Source organism: Equus quagga, chromosome 12 (assembly GCF_021613505.1).
Source record: "Equus quagga isolate Etosha38 chromosome 12, UCLA_HA_Equagga_1.0, whole genome shotgun sequence".
Lineage (NCBI taxonomy): Eukaryota > Metazoa > Chordata > Mammalia > Perissodactyla > Equidae > Equus > Equus quagga.
This window is the reverse complement of record NC_060278.1, coordinates 93,046,502-93,065,833: the sequence shown is the minus strand read 5'-3', so window position 1 is coordinate 93,065,833 and position 19,332 is coordinate 93,046,502. Positions and strand designations below refer to the sequence as shown.

At 43.9% G+C, this 19,332-nt stretch overlaps 1 protein-coding gene across 7 annotated transcripts in view; it reads left to right on the top strand.

Moving 5' to 3' along the window:
- The window catches only part of ZHX3 (zinc fingers and homeoboxes 3), a 132,642-nt gene that overhangs the window by 22,443 nt on the left and 90,867 nt on the right, over positions 1 to 19,332 (top strand). For 5 of the 7 annotated variants that reach the window (XR_006891177.1, XR_006891174.1, XR_006891176.1 and 2 more), the window contains exon 1: positions 1,739 to 1,876. The exons of 1 other annotated variant lie outside the window; for it this stretch is intronic. The gene's annotated coding sequence lies outside the window, so the exon portion shown is untranslated. Of the gene's footprint in view, positions 1 to 1,246; positions 1,462 to 1,738; positions 1,877 to 19,332 lie in introns of those variants that run through there. One more of the 7 variants, XM_046679560.1, reaches the window with a different exon arrangement.

The window sequence follows — 19,332 nt, the reverse complement described above, 5'->3', positions numbered from 1 at the left end:
TATTGCAAAATGCCAGGAGAGAGAAGATGAGGGCTCAAATAAGGATATTTTAAAGGTAGAGCTGACAGACTTTGCTACTAGGTTACATGTGGGATATGATAGGAAGAGAGGATTCAAGGATGACTCCAAGGTTTGGCCCAAGCCACCAGGAGCATGGAATTGACATTAACTGAGGTGGGGAAGACTGTGAAAGGAGCAACCTGAGGGCCAAGTTCCAGAGTTTGGCTTTGGACATGTCATGTCTGACACATTACTCAATACTTATATTTATATATTTCCCCTACCACTACCACCACTCGTTTTCAGGATCTGAAGGTTATAATGCAACCTGAAGTTAAAGTCAGCCTTATTTATTGAACACCAGGCACTGTGAGGGAAGCTTTGTGGGTGCTGTCATTTTATCCTTGCAATCATTCCCTTTGGCTTAGTTACTAATATTTCCATTGCCTTTTGATGGATGAAAGATTGAATAGCATGTCCAAAGTCACTCTGGGATTCCAACCCAGGTGTCAGACTGCAAAGGTCTTGCTGTTTATTAATCACCAGACTCTAAACGTGGGGACCACTTTCTGAGCAAATAGCTACAGACTTGGGCTCCATAACAAAATAACGTGCCTGGAACGTGTGACAAAAACTCAGAAAGGGTCCATGGGCATCCCAGGCGTTACAGGTTTTACACAATAGAAGCTGCGAAGAAAGGATAGCGTTGTTGTGCCTGAGGGGGCTAACTGATGCTTGAAAGCCCTCGAGTACCTGAAGATTTAATGTTAAGAAATCAGTCATCAGAAGTTGTTGTTAAGAAACAGAAGAGATTAAAAATTTCAGTGAAGCGTTGGTGGGATAAAACAAAAACCAACTCGCAGGCGATGCTTGTTGGGAAACAGTCGACTATGGAGAGAAGGGTCAGGCGTCCCTGCCCTGCCTATATCCTTTTGAAAGTGTAGCCTGGTGTGGCCTTCCTTAAGTAGTCCTCTAGAAAGACCAGGATATGGAGTACAAAAGCCGGGAACCTCTGGGGGCACAGCATCCGCCCCCTCTCCCCTCCTTCCCCGCCCTTTCAAGCTCCACGCGGGGAAAAGCGGGACCAGAGCCCGCGCATGCGCCCGGGGCAAGGTCCGCACCCCGCTACGTCAGGGGGCTTGCGCCCGCACGAAAGCCCCGCCCCCCGGGCGCCAGAGGCGACCTGGGCGGGGGGCCTCGGGCCACGCCCCCAGCCTAGCCGAGCGGGGCCGAGCGGAGCCGAGCGCCGCCGAGCGCGGCCGAGCGGAGCCGAGCGTCCCGGAGTCGGTTGGTGCAGCTGCGTCCCCGCCGCTCAGCAGTCCGCGGCTCCGGCGTCGCTCCCGCCGCCGCCTCCGCGGGTCCTTCGCCGGCCGGTCGGTCGGCCGCCCGCTGGGAGGGAGGCCTGGAGCGCGGGGAGAGCGGTTCGGCCGCGGGCGCCGCCGCCGCCGCCGCCGCTTCCAGGTGAGCGCCCGCCGCGGCCCGCCGGCCCCGTGTGGCCCCGCGACTGTCAGTCCCCGTGTCTGTGTATCTCTCTGCCTGTCAGCCCCCTGTGTCTGCGCGAGCTCCTTCCCGCCACGCCTGACCCCCGGCTCTGCCCGCAGTGTCAGCCAACCCCTCCCGCCCTCTGCCCCCGGTCTTTCTGTCAGCCGCCAGCACCCCCATGCTGGGAGGCTCCGCCCCTTCCCCCCGGAGCCCCGCCCTCGCCCCATCTGTCATCACCCCCCCTCCAGCTCCCCGCTGGCGTCCTGGGGGCGTGTGGGTGCTGCTGCCCCTGGGGGTCGGTGTCGCCCCGCGGACTACACAGCTGCGAAAGGACGACAAGGGGATTGTGAAGGGGAAGTGGGGTGTCCTCAGATGCCCGCCTGACCGTGCGAGGGTGCGTGTTGGAGTGTGCCTGCGCCGCGAGTGCGCCCGAGGGCCGGGAGGGGAGCTCGGGGGGGCGGCCTGAGCGCCGGGGTCGGCGAGGCTGGGGCCGGGAGCCGCGTCCTACGGGCCGGGGCCGCCCATGCCTCTGGTGTAAAGAGCGGACGCCTGGCCGGCGAGGCAGCTGACGGGACTCGAACCGCGCGGGGTACCGTAGATTCCCGAATCCCGGGACCCTTGTTTGTCCACAGGAAAACAGGGAACCTGGGCTCCGGGTTGCCGGGTGGCGTGTGAGCGGAGTTGGGGGCTTGTTCAGCCTTCCCGGTTTGGGATTTTCCTTCAGGGAAGCCTGTTGGAAGTGATTGAGGAGTGGGTGCGTGTGGAGTTTAGGTGGAAAGTGTTTGAGAGCTTGAGTCATTTTGAGTTGCGTGGTTTGCATTTCTGAGCAGTGATTGCCCTGGGCTGGTGCCCTGTGAGAAGCTGTTATGTGATGGGGGTTAGGTAGAGGAGGAGGAAGGGCACACTCCTTTCTGTTTTTATCTGTGTCATGTGAACACACAGTATATTTATTCATGAGACCTCCACACATCTTCAATTTAAAAAAGGATTACAGTGCTTTCCATTTATACGTGTTCTTGTACGTTTTCTTGATGTTCTTTATTTGCCGTAACTTCGTATTGCAATATTTCGAAACTGAGAGAAAATGCGTCCTGAAAACAATTGGTATTTTGCCGGATAATTCTCAACCATGGGGAAAGAGCCAAAAGCGCACTTCATTAGCTGGAACAATTTATTCGGGCTTAATTTGTTTCTAAGAGACATACAGTGGAAAAATCCAGAAGCGGCAAAGTAGTATCAAAGAGTCTTAGGAAATTAATGAAAAGGGCCCTTCTATTGCTGCCTTGGAAAGATGGTATCAAGTTGCTGTAGAGGACAGAGCTACTATGTAATGATAAACATATTAACCAAGTTGGTTTTGTGACCTGGATACATTGAGCGTGCCTGATTTGCTCAACGCTTCATAAGAGGCAAACATTGCGTGCGAAGCAGGGTAATTTTTGGAGAAAATGTTCTTCGTATTTTATTTATTTTTTTCATATTTAAGTAAGATTTCAGACTATATTCAGAGATTCAGGTAATCTCACGGTGGCAGTGGGGTTTTTTTTCCTTTTTTAAGATAACATTAAAATTTACAAAAGTAATTCATGTTTAAGGCAGAAAACTAGAAAAACAAAAGCGTAGGAAGAAACCCCACAATCCCACAAACCATAATAAACCACAGTTTGTTATTTATCTTTTTAATCTTTTGTTCCCATGTATAAGTATTTTTTCTTACAAAAATGCTACCATACTAGAAGATTGTTTTATTGTATGTTTTTTTTCACTTGTAAATAGATTATGAGAGCTATGTCTTGGTTTTATGAGTAAGAACTTGTGTTCCCTTTGTGATCCTTTAAAAAAGTAAGTTGGATCCTCTGCTTAGAGCACTCCAGTAGCTTCTCAACTTAAAGTAAAATCTGAAGTCTTTGCTGTGGCCTACTACCTACCTCCCTGTCTTAGTTCCAGCCTTGCCAGATGGATCTCTTTGCTATTCCTTAAAAACTTCAAGCATGCACCAATCTCAGAGCCTTTGCATTCGCTGTTCCCTCTGCCCATAACTCTATTCCTTGGATATCGTAGTTCTTGCCTCATGTCTCTGCTCAGATATAACATTATCATGCTCTCCCTGATCACTTGTGTAAAATACACCTGATTCCCCTGTTCTCCTTAACCCCCACTTTTCTTTTCTTCATAGCACTTACCACTACTTGGTAAATATGTATATTATTGGTTGGTTTATCGCCTCTTTCCCCCTCATTAACCTGGAAGTGTGAGACTTTTTCCCCAGATGTATCCTCAGAACAGCACCTGACACATTTATAAGTCTTTAATATTCGTTGAGTGAACGAATGAATGAATGCTCATTCTCCATTCATTCCTGTGACTTTCATGGTAGTCTCCTAGGATTTAGGTAGCTATATCATGAAGTGGGGTAACAATCCCTTAAAAGTCAGGATAGTTCTCTCCTTTATATACCCAAGAAGAAGAATTTTACAAGTGAGGCTTATGATCTCAAAGAGAATTACGGTCTTGATTTAACTTGAACTATTGAGGGAAGGAACGTTTTTGGCAAATGTTACTGACTTTATTTCTTATGTGTTGTCATTATGTCACACTGAAAATCTTTGAAAAGTGTCAGGTATCCCAGTTATGTTTACAGCTGTGATTTCCATTTGGTAGTTCTTACTGATAGTATAAGCCTTGAGAACGTAGTGATTTTTTTGTGTGTGTCAACAGATACCCAGAGATATAATTACAGCTTTAATGTGTTTTCATTTGAGGAGTAGCTGTTATATTTACTTATTTTCCTGGCAATTCTATCCTTTTCGACTCCCTGCTTATCAGTTTTTGGATGGCCCTGCAGGTATACTTAAGTTTTTTTTTTTGTTAAACATATTAAAATAAATCCTTGATCTCTCGAGCATTTTACATCTCTCATGTGACTCTTGAACTATTTCAAAGTACCAGTTTCATCTTTCAGGATGAAATGACATCTGTAGTAAAAAGTGATTGCATTTTCATTAAAAGGATCAGAAAAATTGTATCTTGGGGTAAGATTTTTTACAGAGAGTATATAGTGTGAGTGTAAGCTTTTTAAAGGCTTGAATTTCAAGTAGGCTACTTTTAATTTTAGTGAGTTTTTGAAAAAAATCCTTGCTTTTTGCTCTTAAGGAAAAGGATCCCTTTGAACACACTCCAAACAGAGACCTTCAAAAATGTTTTGCTTATGCCGCAAATATACAAGAAGTTGAGGGAAAAATCCTAAATGAAAATTTTATTCTTTTAAAGGCCCAAAGGGAATGTGTTAAGAATTTATTTTTATTTGTTCCACAGGCATTTATTGAGCATGTAGTTGGGGCAGTTCTGTGTTTTTGTATGGGCTGCATTACTATATTTAGTTTTAGATTGCCAACCTGATTTCTTCTTATTTCTTCTCTTTTCTCACTTGGCTACCTCCCTTCTTTCATCATTTTTTCTCTTCCTACATGACCATGTCCATTCCCAGGACTTTCATGCCCTCTGGATGCGGATGACTCCCTCCGTTACACCTCCCACCTGGGTGTTCCTCTGGCTCCAGACTTGCATTTTAGCCACCCTCTTCCTGCTATCTGTATTTGCTGCCTCACAGTGATCTCAAACTTCACATGTCCAAAATTGATCTCTCAATCTCCCTCTCAATCTTCCAAATTTGTATTCCTCATTCCTGACCCCTTCCTTGCCTCTCTCCCAGCCTTCCCCTACCCTCTGCCTTCCCTGTCTCAGTGTCATTACTGTTCACCCATTGTTCAGGCCAGACACCTGAAAATGTCCTTGCTTCTTCCTGATTCCTCACCCCATTCCCAATCCATCAGCGTGGCCTGTTGGCCCTGCCTCCAGGATATGTCAAATCCTCCCTTCCCTCTATCCTCCTAATCCAGCCACCATCCTCTCTCAGCTGAATGACTTCTGCCTGTTACCTGGTCTCCTAGCTTCCACTCTTGCCTTCTTCTAACTCATTCTCCCTGTGGCAGCCAGAGTCCTCCTACTGAAAAGTAAATCAGATCGTCTCGCCCTCCTTACTCCCTGCTTAGTGGATTCCGACTGCACTTAGACCCACATCCACACTTCTTCCTCTGAGGTGCCCAGCCCCTGCCTCCTTCTCCAACCTCTGCTCCTTGCTCACCATGCTTCTGTCAGGTTGGAGTACCGTCAGCTCCTCAAACATGCCAAGTTCTCCTCCTCTTCTGTACAGGCCCTTCCCTCTGTCTGGCACTTTTCCCTCCCACTCTTCTCATAAAAAGAGCCTTCTCAAACATCCAGTCTTAGCTAAAACGTCCCTCCTCAGAGGGACCTTTCCCGATCACCCCTTCTGCTGTAGCTTTCTCCCCATTGTCCCCTCTCTCAGTACCTGTGCATTTCTTGCCTAGCGCTTCACCAAAATTCCAAGTATTTCATTTATATGTTTGTTTCCTTCTTTATTGTCTTCTCCCGCAATAGACTGCAAGATCTATGAGGCCAAGGACAGCCTTGTCCTGTTTATGGTACAGTCCTGATACCCAGTGCTCTGCCTAAAATCCAGTGGGTGAAGGTCCTCAATACATTTTGGATAATAATTATTATTATAACAGCTAACTTTTTTTGACACTTACTATGTGCCAGGTCCATTGCCATGTGCGTTCACACATTATCTTTAAATCTCTGGGAGAACTCACTAAGGTGGTGATGGTTATTATCATTTCTGTTTTCAGTTGAGTAAACTGTGCTCAGAGAAGTTAAGTAATTTTTAAAGTTACTCAGCTAAGAAAGTGGTGGAGCTAGGATTCGAATCTACGTGATCTGACTGTAGAGACTTCTTATTCATTACTGCCTTCTGATATGAATGTGAAATATGCTATAATATTAATATTTGCTGGTTCCTTGTATTTGTGTTTCTAAGCATATATTGGAGTTTAAGAAATAAGAATGCTTGGGTGAGGGTGTTGCATTTCCTGGGAAGTTTCTGTTAATAAGCACTATGGCAAAGCACATAAATTAGTCTGTGTTCAGGCTCTGTGTTTTAATTTTACCATTGCCACTTTGTAGCTGTCAGCCCTTGGGCAAATTACTTAGCATATCTAAGTCTGTTTTTTCAATTGTAAATGGAGAAAAATAATAGTTCTTATCTTACAGAATCATTGTGAGTAGCTTACATGAAAAGCAATCAATGTTAGCTATTAATATTATAAAGAGGAAAAAAACCATCAGGAAAAGGCTTGTAGCCCTGACTTGTAGACCTGTAGTCAACCAATTAGAATTTGCATAAGAGTGAAAGACAGACCATAACTAACAGTATTGTTTCACTGACTCTAGTTTTTTTTTCTTTTTTCTTTTTTAGATTGGCACCTGAGCTAACATCTGTTGCCAATCCTTTTTTTTCCTTTTCTTCCTCTTCTTTTCCTTCTCTCCAAAGTGCCCCAGGACATAGTTGTATATTCTAGTTGTGAATGCCTCTGGTTGTGCTCTGTGGGATGACACCTCAGCATGGCTTGACGAGCAGTACCGTGTCCATGCTTGGGATCTGAACCAGCAAAACCCCAGGCTGCTGAAGCAGAGCGTGCAAACAACCACTTGGCCATGGCGGTGGCCCCTCACTGCCTCTAGTTTTGAACTTATAAAAATTATCAGGGAATTAACTATTTGACTTGGGATTTATAATCATTCTATTGATGTATGGGACCTTTATGTTTGGATTTAAACTTGTTAAATTCTTGCAGGTAAGACAGCTTTCTTCTTCTTTTTAAACTCCTTCTCATGTTAGGAAAGAATCTCAGGGTAGAGAGATCTTTTGAGAGCCTGGCTATTTTTTTTTTTCTTTCACCAGGAGGGTACTCACCACCTACTGCTTACTGCAGTAATGATCATCCCCAGGGAGCTTACTTCAAATAAACAAGCAAACAGTAGGCCCAGTATAGGCACCATAGGCTTGGCATCTCTTATGATGGTCCCTCTGGGCATAGTTGCATTTTCTGGTGGCTTTAGGAGCAAGTGCTAGTCTGGTGGCTTCCATCATCTCTGTGAAATAGAGGGTGAGGTTATCTGCTAAGAGTAAATGGGAAGAGGTCAAAGGAAAAACAAGGAGATTTGACATACAATTGAGGTCAGGAAGAGGAAGAGAGGCCTTGGGACAATGTCTGTGATCTCTATGCAGGACTCTGTTGAGGTGGGAGACCATGCATTGATTGGGTTACCACTAGCGTTCTGCTGCCTGGTTTTAGGAGCAAATAAGGCATATAGTTGGATTGAGCCAGGGTGGGGGTTTGCTTAGGGTGAGCAGCAGAGGGACTGTGGAGCAGAAGAACGGAGGGTATTGGCCAGGGATTGATTAACATGTTAGGTAAGGGTGTCTAGACTGAAGAGGGAGGAGAAAAGGGCCAGAAGAGTTGATGAAGTCAAGGAATGGATGTATTGGAATGATGGAGTAATAGGAGGATGTGGTTAGAGAGGGACATGTGAGTGGAAGATTTCAGAGTTGGAGCAATTAATTACTGGACATGACAGGCTCCTAGGTTTTGCCACAGACACAAATGGCTGAAGTAAAGTGAACTCAGTGGAGATGAGCAAAGTCAAGGAGGTCCAGTAACTGAGAGGCTGAAAAGTTGTTTGGGTCGTTGTGTGGTGAAAGAAGGATAGCAGGACATTGGGGCTGAGAGAAGGAAGGTGTGCTAAGTCTTCAGTGAATGAAGTACCAGCAAAGAGAAGAGGTGTTATGGACAGCCTGCAGGAGCCTCAGAGATCAGGGGATTTTCCCTGAGGGCAGTGGAAGAGCAGTGACCTCAAAGCTTTATTGGTTGCAAGGTTTCTGGAAAGAGTTGGCCTTGCCCCAGGTTCATTATGCTTCTGAAGGAATCCCAATTCCAAGTGGGCAGCACCCATGGCACGTAATATTGTATTTCTAAATTTGGTCAGGAAAATCATCTGAGGGTGTGTGTTAAAAATACAGATTTCAGAGCTCTATCCCAGGCCCACTGAATTAGAATTTCTAGGAGGGGGACTAAGAATGTGTATTTTAACACCCCCCCGCCCCCCGCCCCAGTTAATTCTTTATACTCAGGCAAGTTTGGGAAATCCACTTGTAGTGGTTGAGAACATAGGGTCTGGAAATGGACTGCCTGGGTCTGAAGGAGGTGAGACTGGTGGGAGTGAGCTTTAGCTCGTGACTCTTAAGACCTTCCTTTCCAGCTCTATGTGATATCAGAAGCTGTGAGTTAAGAGACCCTCCATTACAGGCAAACATTGATAGAAGCAAGAAGATTCAGCTGGTGGTGACAGAAACGCTATACAAAATAATTCAAAGTATGGCAGTTTGGGGACATTCATTGTAGAGAGAACAGTCTTGTTTACCTCAGTGTTCTCTGAATACATTAATCATAATTGTTATCCTGTTCAACAGGAATAGATCAAATTATGGTTTGATTAGTTGAGAAAGGCTAAGAAGTAAGTAAGGCAATGTGGAAAGCTTTCCATCATAAGCTTGCGTGTTTTAGTGCATCAGTTATTTGTAAAATTAACTTATGTGACAAACTTATGTAACTTCTGTCTCTGAAGATGCTGGATTAAAAACCATCAAAGACAAGAGCTGTTATTATCCCCAAGGGGCTACATATATGATTAGTTACTTAATATCCTGATACTATCAGTCCTAGCACCTTATTCTCCCTATTTTCATCAAGAAAATTCTCTTGCTTTACATGATAAGAAAGAGGTATCCTGCAAAAGAATAGCTGCTGGGGAGAGAACTTGGAGTCAGCTATTCTTGGCTGACCACTTAAAATCCTCTATTGCTAGTAAGGAGCTTTTGAGTTTGAGTTGCAGTGTTTAGAATACTTAAACTATACTTACCACCTGGTTTGTCTAAACATTAAAGCTTTGGGAAAAGAATGTTGTTAGCCCTGCTAGAAGTGGTTGCTGTGGACTGTGAGCCTAAAATTTGATTTGCTCTATCATGTATTCCATTTCTTACTTCCTCTGAGCACTGCGGGTACTGAGGAGCCTGGCTTTCAGACTGGTGAACTGGGTGCCAAACGTGGCCTAGTATCTTGGTGATATTCTTGTCACTTACTACATCCTTCTACTTGCTGTCTCATCTCCCTGGTGAACTGCAGGGAGCCACTAGGTCTTGAGACCTAGAAAATGTGGCAGTGGAGGTTTAGCAATGCCAAACTCAACCAGAACTTTCAGTATGCAAGTTGAGATTTTTAAAAAGTAATTCCATTTTAGAAAAAATTAGGGATTCAGAATGTTTCCCTTTTAGAAAAACGTTTTCTCCTAAAGCCGAGAAATACTGAACAGAAGCCAATGAGCGTTTTAATGATAGTAACATGTTCTCTAATATCACCCTTTCCTGCCCTACAGAGCTCAGGAGCCCTTGAAGCCTCTGCTCTATTATGATGCTCTTTATAATGTTTGAATCACTAAGGGTATTCACTTTGTGAAGTGTTGGTATGCCTGCTGTGAACTAGGTACCTTGGGGTTAAAGAAGAAGGTCCCTGGTCTCAAGGAACTTAGTTTTTAAAAGTTAGACAAGGTGCATTTCAGTCGCTAACCTCAAGCAGACCATGCTGTGTGCTGTGAAGGAGGTGTAATAAAAATGTAGGCTCATAGATGAAAGAGGGGTTATTTCTGGTGGTGGGTGGAAGTGGCAAGGGGAAATTGGAGGATGCTTGTAGGGAGTGTTTGTATTTAGACTGGATCTTGAAGGTTGGGTAGAATTTTGAACTATTATATTTGATATTCTCTGTTTACTAAGGCATCATTTATTTTAGCAAGACTACAGAAATATTTTGGTGCTGAATGAATTAGCTTTTAGTTATCTAAATGACTCACTCATCCAGAATGCCTCGTTACTTTTTATTTTAGATAACTTGTCTCTGTAATTAACATATGAAGTATTAAGAAATGTATAGTGGAGATGGGCTTTTATGGAAGCCCTTAAAAAATGATCTTGGGGGGGCTGGCCCCGTGGCCGAGTGGTTAAGTTTGCCTGCTCCGCTGCAGGCGACCCAGTGTTTCGTTGGTTCGAATCCTGGGCGCGGACATGGCACTGCTCATCAAGCCACGCTGAGGCAGCATCCCACATGCCACAACTAGAAGGACCCACAATGAAGAATATACAACTATGTACCAGGGGGCTTTGGGGCGAAAAAGGAATAAATATATTAAAAAAAAACAAAAAAGATCTTGGGATCATAGTGGATATCTCAAATCCCAAAAGAATTGGGAATATGGTGCTGTGGTGATGAATAGAAAATCAGAATGATAATGGAATGTCTGTGTTTGGGTATATGGTTTAGGAAGATGGAGCTCTAAGTGATCTTGGTGAGGCCTTCATGGAAAAGGAATAGTCTGCCAGGTTGGGAGGGCTCTTGAACACTCACTGTCTCATTTCTGAGTCTCTTTCTCAGGGATGGTTGGCAATGAGGGCAGGAGAGCCCTATGGGCTGGGACCATAATAAACTGAAGGAGGCCAGCTCCTCCTTGTTCTCCCTTGCTCTAGCATGGCTAAGCACAGAGAGTTTTACAGAAAGTCTGTGCACTGTGCCCAGAATTGCTCTTCTACTTCAGGCCTCTATGTCCCTTGTTTCTGGGCTTGGCCTGCCTTAAGGCTGTATCTTTCTGCCACAGAGTGGATTCCTTCTGGCTGATGTGTGTGCTGGGTGAATCCTCACTTCTTTAGCAAGCCCATTTCTTGCCATGGTAGGTTAGCTACAGCTGGACCATTGTGCTACCCTTGCAAATGGTCATTATTTTGCCTGAGACCTTGCAGTCAGTTTTTCCTTTTCCCATGTTAAGACTCTGTTTTCACTCCTCCACTTCCCCCATCAATTCAACACTTAATTTTCCAGGAAGCTGAAAAACATACCACTTGCTACTTTTTGTGCTGAAATGGGTTCCTGGCTCAGAATTCTCATCTCCTTGGGTATCAACATAAATGGTTTTGAAAAGACAGTATTTTCCTTTTTTGTTTATTCCTGATAATGCCAATAGCATTTTAAAAGCCAAGGTATTTGGCACTGCTGTATGTCCCACTTTACCAGGCAGGTGACTAAAGCAACTCTAAGAAAATGAAATCAGTCACTCACTAATAATGTACTTCTTGGGTGTCAGGTACTGTACTAGACCCAGTGGGGAGCAAGTCAGGCATGGTCTCTTTCTGGTTTCATGCCACTTATAGTCTGGTGGATCCATGGCCGAGAAGCTGTGATAGATTTATAGAATAATGTAGGAGGGAGCAGACAGAAAGGCCTGGTGTCTGGTCCTGCTTTTGCCTTTTATGAATTATATGACCTTAGGTGTTTGCCTCTATTTTCTGTCAACTCGAATGAAAAAAACCCTTTAAAAAGGTTTATAAGAGTCTTATAATATTTAAATGACACTACATAGAAAAGAGCTTTGAAAAGGTCAAGTTACAATATATGCAAATATGGGGGGTGGTAATCAGCCCCTGCTTTGTTTAATAGGAATGACTAATGGAGGGTTTCTACTACTCTGTGGCTTCAGAGTATGCCATGTAACTTCAAAGAATTCCTAAAAATCATACGTGGACTATTATTAATAGTTCACTAATTCTAATGTTTATTAATAATAAATAAAATCAACTAATTTTTGGTGCCTGGGGTTAATATAGTCTACTTAGTCAACCCTAAAGAACCATAGATTTAATACATACTGGCAATATTTCAGGAAACAGTGCTTCTAGATTTTACTATATAACCAGAAACTTATTACTACAACAATAGATATATGACAATGTTAATAATCTAATACAATACCATGGTAATTATAACACAGTAAGAAAAAATTTATCAGAATAAAAGTTATAATAAAAACTATTGTTTGTAAATAGTAGAAGATATCTTTACTTTTTGCAGATTTAGGAAGATAGGTATTTTTGAAATGCATGGTTCCTTTTTGGTTCTGACCTTTTGTTGTTTTCATGGTCCTTCTTACTTACATATTACTGAAGAACTAAGACCTTTCGTTGTAGGTGTTTTCTGTAGCAACCTAGACAAGACCTTTAGTCTTTCTGAACGTCAATTTACTCATAAAATTTGGCCTTTTCTTTGCCATGCTAACTTCGCAGGATTTTGAGACATTCAAATAAAGTATTGGAACGGATGTGCTTCTATCTGTGTGATGGTTCTCATTCAGTCATAGGTGTAGTGGTCAGGTAATTCTGGCAAATGAATGCCCCAGAAGGGCTGTGTCTTGATTTATAGCACAGCCTTTGTTCAAGGTTCCTGATTCTTCCTCACCACGATTCAGTGCCTTCCACACATCCTGTTGTCCCATTCTCATTTATTAGCATTTTACTTTATACCTGGTTGGTCGTTAGCCAACGTTTATTGAGGTTCTGCTGTGTGTTAGGCACTGTGCAGGGTGCTGGGGATATAGAGGTGAGAGGGCCAAACCTTGACTCCAGAGTGCCTATTTGAGGGGCGATAAACCCAAGACTGCAACATCAGTTCTTTCCTGAATTTCCAGCCTGCTTGCCTTCCCTATAGATTTCAGACTTGCCAGCCCCTACAATCATGGGAGCCAATTCTTTAAAACAAATCTCTTAGTGTGTGTGTGTGTACATACATACATACACACATGTATCCTGTTGGTTCTGTTTCTCTGGAGAACTCTGACTGATATAGTTCTTAGCAAATGCTCTCATCATTGGTGCAGAAAGAGGAGGAACAAGTGTGGTAAGCAAGGTGCTTAGTGTGGTTTTAGCCATGTTGAGTTTGTGGTGTCCGTGGACTCTACCTGGAGTACTGGCAGGCAATTGTAGCCAGGGTGTGGAGAGCTCACATCAATGGTCTGGACTGCAGCTATATAAGTTTGGAAGTTACCAGTGTGTAACTGTCCGTTGAAGCTGTGTTTGTGGGTGATTTCAAACAGAGAGAGTAGAGTATGTAAGGTAAGAGGAGGTATCAAGATGGAACCCCAGGAAACACCAACGTTTGGGCGGGAGGTGGAGGAAGAGGAGCCTATAAAGGATACAAGGAAGGAGTAGTGAGAGAGGAGGAAGATTAGGAGAGAGTGGGGTCATGGAAATCAAGGCAAGGGAGAATTTCAAGGACTGAGTCAGCATTGTCAAGTTCCGTGAAAAGGTCAAGAGAAATGTTGGACTATGTCCATTGAATTTAGCTCCTAGGAGGTATTGTTGGAAGTGACCGTGTCAATGTCATAAGACATTACAGTGGGTGGAATAGAGAATCCGTGGTGATAAAGTGGAGATGTGTGTTTGCTGCTGCTGCTTCTTAAAGAAACTCAGTTATGAAGTATGAGGATAAGAAGGGGCTGTGGGCTTCCTGAGGAAGAGACAATTTTAGGATGAGAGAGGCTCAAGCATGTTCAGAGGCTGAAGGGACAAAACTAGAAGAAAGGAAGAAGGTAGAGATTCAAGAGGAGAAAGGACAAATGATTGATCAAGGTCTCCTCCATGGATGGAGGGACATGCACAGGGGATAGTCAGAAGTATTGCCAGGGAAGGGATGCCTCTTTCTCTTGGTATGGAAAGAGGGAAGGCTATTTGGGGTTACAGATAAGTCTATGGAAGGAAGGAGGCTGGAAGTTTTGCCCTCATAAAAGCTTCTATTTTCTTTGTGAAGTGGACCTTTGATGCCAACTGATAGCCAAGGGGAGACGGTGCAGTAAGGTCTTTGAAGACAGAGGTGAAAGTATAAAATTACTGTTGTGGGACTTGAAAGTGGAGGCTGATTATTGTTCCCCACTGTCTATTGGATGAAAGTTATACTCTACAGTCTGAGGTTTATAAAGTCCTTCACAGTCTGCCTTTAACCAGTTCTGCGAGGCTGCCTATCTTTTTTTGTTTCATTCCAGCACCCTTGTACTTCAGCCAAGAGTATCTCAGCTGTAGCACTAGAGTGTGGCTTTGAGAGGCTGGATGCTGTAATGAAAATGCCATTGGACTATGAGTCAGGAGTCCTGTGGTCCAGTCTTGGGTCCACCATTTACTAGTAATGGGACGTTGGACGTAACTTTAACTTCTCTAAGTCTGTTTCTTCATTTGTAAACTGTTAATTATAACAAACAATAATAAGCAATGATGATGATTGTGTCAAATGAGAAGATATATTTTAAAGTACTTTTGAAGAGAATAAATAGTATATAAATGGAGGTGGTGTCATCAGGCTGTGAGTAATCCTAGCTCAAGGCTTTTGTATAAGCTTTCTTCTTTATCACTAGAGTCGTCCTCCTTCTCTCTGACTATCTAAATTCAGCCTGTCTTATGTAGAGAAATGCTAGCTCCTGTAACAGATAAACCCTGCTTAAATCTCAGTGGCTTAAAACAGTAGATATTTTCATGCTCACTCCCAATTCAATCAGCCATGGGGGTTGAGGGGACCCAGGCTGATGGATGCTCTGCCATCTTCAAACCGTGGTTTCCAAGGTTGCTCTGGGTGTTGATGTCCAGCGAGCTGCAGCGGGGAAGAGAAAGAGAGTGTATGATTGTCTATGAGGCTTTTATGCACCAGGCCAAAGGAGAGTTGGTTGAAAGGAGGCATTTACTGGATGGGAGATGAATTTTGGGTGTGTAGGTTTTTGTGCACAGAGTGGTAGAGAGGGCTCTGAGGAGAGAGAGGCAGGACCTGTGCAGTCTTAGGACAGAACAGAGGGGCCACTCCTCCTGCATTGATGAACAGAGCTTTGGAAGGGCTGAGGGACCTAGGACTAATTCCTGGTGAAGGCAAGCACTGCAAAAGTGGGAGAGAGGCCTCTGGGTCTGGGGAGATAGGTAGGTGAGAACCAGGGTGTTTACACACCTTCTGAGATGAACTTCCTAACAGCTGGGGAGACAGACGTTTCATCTTTTGCAAGATGAGAAAACTGATGAGGTGGTGCCTTGACAAAAGTCACACAACTAACGGAGCAGAGAAATGAGCTAGGACTCGAATCTTTTGCCGTCAAAGCCCCTGGTGGTGAGAGCCAGGAAATATCACACTTGGAGGATTGGAAAACCTGGGCACTGGAGTTGGTTTGAGGTGAACCCCTGGGCACAGGGTGGAGGAGGACTTTTGTGGTGGCTATTCCTTTATAGGTGGCTTGCTCTTTGGCTGCTTTGTTTGGAGGATGGTGGGCAAGAGAGGAGCATTCCAGGCAGAGGGAGCAGCCTGAGGAAAGATCCTAAGGCAGAAACGTGCTTAGAGCGTTCAAGGATTGAAAGGCAGTCAGGTTGGTTCATGACAAGCAGGAGGGAGAGGTGCATGAGAAGATGCTGGAGAGGGAAGCAGGGCCCAGATCACACAAGAACGTATAGGCCATGACAAGGAGTTAAGTATTCTAAGGGCAGTGGGAAACCTTTGTACATTTTAAGTGGCGGGTAAGATAGTCTGTTTTATAGTTTAAAAAGACCACGCTGGCTGTTGTATGGAGAATGGGTGGAGGGGAGGCCAGAGTGTATATTGAATGTAGTGGGTGAAGGAAGAGGAGGAATTCGAGAGGAGGTATGAGTCTGGAGCTCAGACCAGCAGTTCAGGCTGGAAAAGAAAATTTGATCCTGTATTTCCTGTTAGCTCACTCCCTGTTCTTAACCAAGCTTCCTGAGAGTAGCCTTATCCATGGTCTCTACTTAGTCACCTCCTGCAACTCAACCCTCTGTGCTCTGGCCTCTGTCATTGCCACTTCCCTGAAATGTCTCGGGCAAAGGGCACCCAAGGCCCTTTGTGGTTAGCCACGTCCACGCCTTTAGTCCTCGCCTGGCTTGACTTGCATCCAGTCACATTGTGATCCATTCCTGCTGTGAAATGACCTCCTCTTTAGTCCTCTGTCTCTCTGGTCCTTCATCCTGTGGTCTCTTTGTGGTCCCCACATCCTCAAACCAGCCCTAAAATGATAGCATTCCCCAGGCTTCTGACCTTGGTCCTCTTGGATTTCCTCTGTGCTTCTTTGAATAGAAAGAGCCCTCCCCCACTTCATCAGGACAACACCTACTTGCCTTTCCAGCTTCATCTCAGGTGTCCCCTCCTCCAGGAAGCCTTCTCCTCCTTTTGTATTTCTCCTGGAGCATAAAGTGGATGTGATAGCACTTAGTACCCTATTTACTTATTTGTCTCCTCAGTCTAATAGTGCTTGGAGGATAGGATTACAACAAAATACCCTGTGATCTAGGACAGAGATTGCTTTCTCCAGTTCAGATGAAAGCCACACTTTATAATGAAGGTATCTACCCCTGATTTTATGTCCTTTAATGGAGCGTTCATTTCTCGCTGGGTCTGAAGGCTGTGAATTCTGGTATAATATCTTCTGTGAATGGAAGGAATTAATTTAACTCAAAAGAATCAGTAATTGTCTTCATCTTCTGAAAGAAAAAGAATCTGAGAATTTAAGAATATGAATTGCTTCAGAAGAGTTTCACAAAACCTGCATTGCCTGTAATTTGATTCTTCACTGCCTTGTTCCTACGCCAAAACCTGTTACATGTGCCCTGTATTTTGTGATTCCATAGTTCTGGGTTTGACATTACAGTTGCCTCCACAGTGATGAACACTAGCGTTCTCCTGGGCTAAATTGTGATAGCCTTTGAAGGCAGCAAACAGGCTGAATGAAAAATAAGCTTCTGCCTTTGTATCCTTCCCTCCTGCTAACCAGCTCAATGTGTAAGCAAATAAGAAAAGATGAGTAGAGACAGTATAGTATATACTTAGGTATACAAGTCACACATCTGGAATTTCAGTAAGATTCTGAGTGGTTAATGTCACTAAACTGGCATGCTTCTCTTTCAAATGTCTTTTTTTACCCTTTTGAATTCTTTCTGTTTGTCTTTCGGTTCCAGACCCACTTTATCTTTTTTGGCAGGTGGAACAAAGAAAATAAAATGTTGAATCACTTTCTTCCCAGTGGCTGCGATTTTTAGAATCTTTCTTGATTTTTTCCAGTGTTTAGTTTGCTAAGCCTAAAAGCAAAAAGCAGTACTGCCTTTGGCTAAACTAAATTCTTAGCTTCATTACTCAAAATAGTGCTACAAGTTTTACTTGTGCCTTTATGATGTAGCATTGGGCTGATTATTTTTTAAGAAAAAACACTATGGGGTTGTTATTTATTTTTAACTATAATCTTCTCTCAGATGAAATAAGACTGCGTAAGTATGTGTAATAGTGGAATAAATTTGAGCCCCCATATTACTCTCTCAAGGGTTTATTGTTATCAGGATGAGAAATGCTTGCACACATGAGCCACACTCTATTGATTCCACTTATGTTTATTTCTGGTGTCTAAATATGACATTAAGTTTGCAGACTGTCAGACAGGAAGTGACCATATGGTTTTCTGGTATGCCCACTGGTGAGATGCCAGCTCCTCTTCTTACGTAGTGGAACTCTGTGTTAGCCTGAGAACATTGTTCTTCACAGAAGGCTACAATCTGTGTCTTGTGACTTTGACCCATTGGATTTATTTAGTCTTTCCCACTATATACAACATATACAACCCTTCAAGTACTTGAAGATAGCTAGAATCTTCTCTTTTATAACCCCCATGCCCTTCTTTCCAGACACTGGATCCCTGGTTTCTTCAGATGTAACCTGCTTCCTTATTCTACGTATTGTGATCCTAATAGATCATCCCAAGGTTTCGTTAGCTTTTCTGGTGACTCAATCTCTTGTTGAACTGTCTCTCAGCTGAAACTTATCCTCATGGAACCCACCTCTGAGTGGTGTTATAGTGTACTTCCCCCTAAAAGAAAACAAAGACTTTTAAGTCCTGGGGTGCAGGTAAAATGCCAGTAAGGCCGGAGAATTTGATTTCCAACCAGAGGAGACTTAAGCAACTTCAGTTGGGTCTGGTCATAAGAGCTAGCATTGATTGAGCCCTCACAGCATGCCAGCCACTGTGCCAAGGACCATTACACATATCATGTAGTTTAATAGTCACAACAACCCTGGTTAATAATAATATCATTAATAGTAGATACGCTTATTGACCTTATTTAATGATGAAGAAACTGAGGCTTAGAAAGGTCAAGACTTGTTCCCATGCTGCAGTGTGACCCAGACCTTGAGCTCTTAATACACTGCTATACTCCTTCTCTAACACTTTCCTGCTGGGTAGAGCTCTGTGTACAACTCCCTTCTCTTGTGTCTTATATTTAGCTCTCTGTTCTTCTTAGTTAAAATGTAAATTTTAAAAAGAAAGAGTTGGATTGTTGTTTGCAACTCACCGGGGCACCTAGAAGAGCACTTTGCACATGATGGGTGCTGATGGTAGAGCTGAAGTCCTTAGTTCTAGTCTCCAGAAGCTCTGTGAGTTCTTCAGTCTTGGGATGCTTAGGCCAGTCCAGACCTCATAAGTTCGTCTTAAACCAGTGAAAGTCTAATGTTGTCATAATGGACTAGTACTAAACTGGGGGGAGTGTTCCTTCTGATTTGCCTTTGGGAGACTGGGTAGCATGGACCAAATGGGAGAGAGTGTGGCTCTTTTAGTTAAAGTTGGACTCGCAGCCAGATACTTGTATGTATTTAGTTTGGGCTCTGCCTTACACAGTTACCCTCTGTGAGCCTCAGTTTCCACATTTCCTGGGAGTTGTGAGGGATAGAAAAGTATGAGGGTGGTGGTGGTGGGGTTATTCCGTGCTCTTTGGCCATTCTTTCAGAGGTTAAAATAGCCCTTTTGGTGTTGGAGAGTCAGTTCTTGTGCCCAGTTTCCCAACTCCGTACTTGAAACAGTGGCACAGTTGGAAGGGTGGGACTTTTGGGAGGCTGCTGTTTCCCCTTCCCCTAGTTCCTAAGAGATTGGTGAGTTGGACGCAATTATTAACTTGGGATAAAACTGGGACTCGTTGACTGAGCCTGGACTGAAGCGTTAAAGTATGTGGATGCCTAGAACTTCTCCCTCATTTTGCAG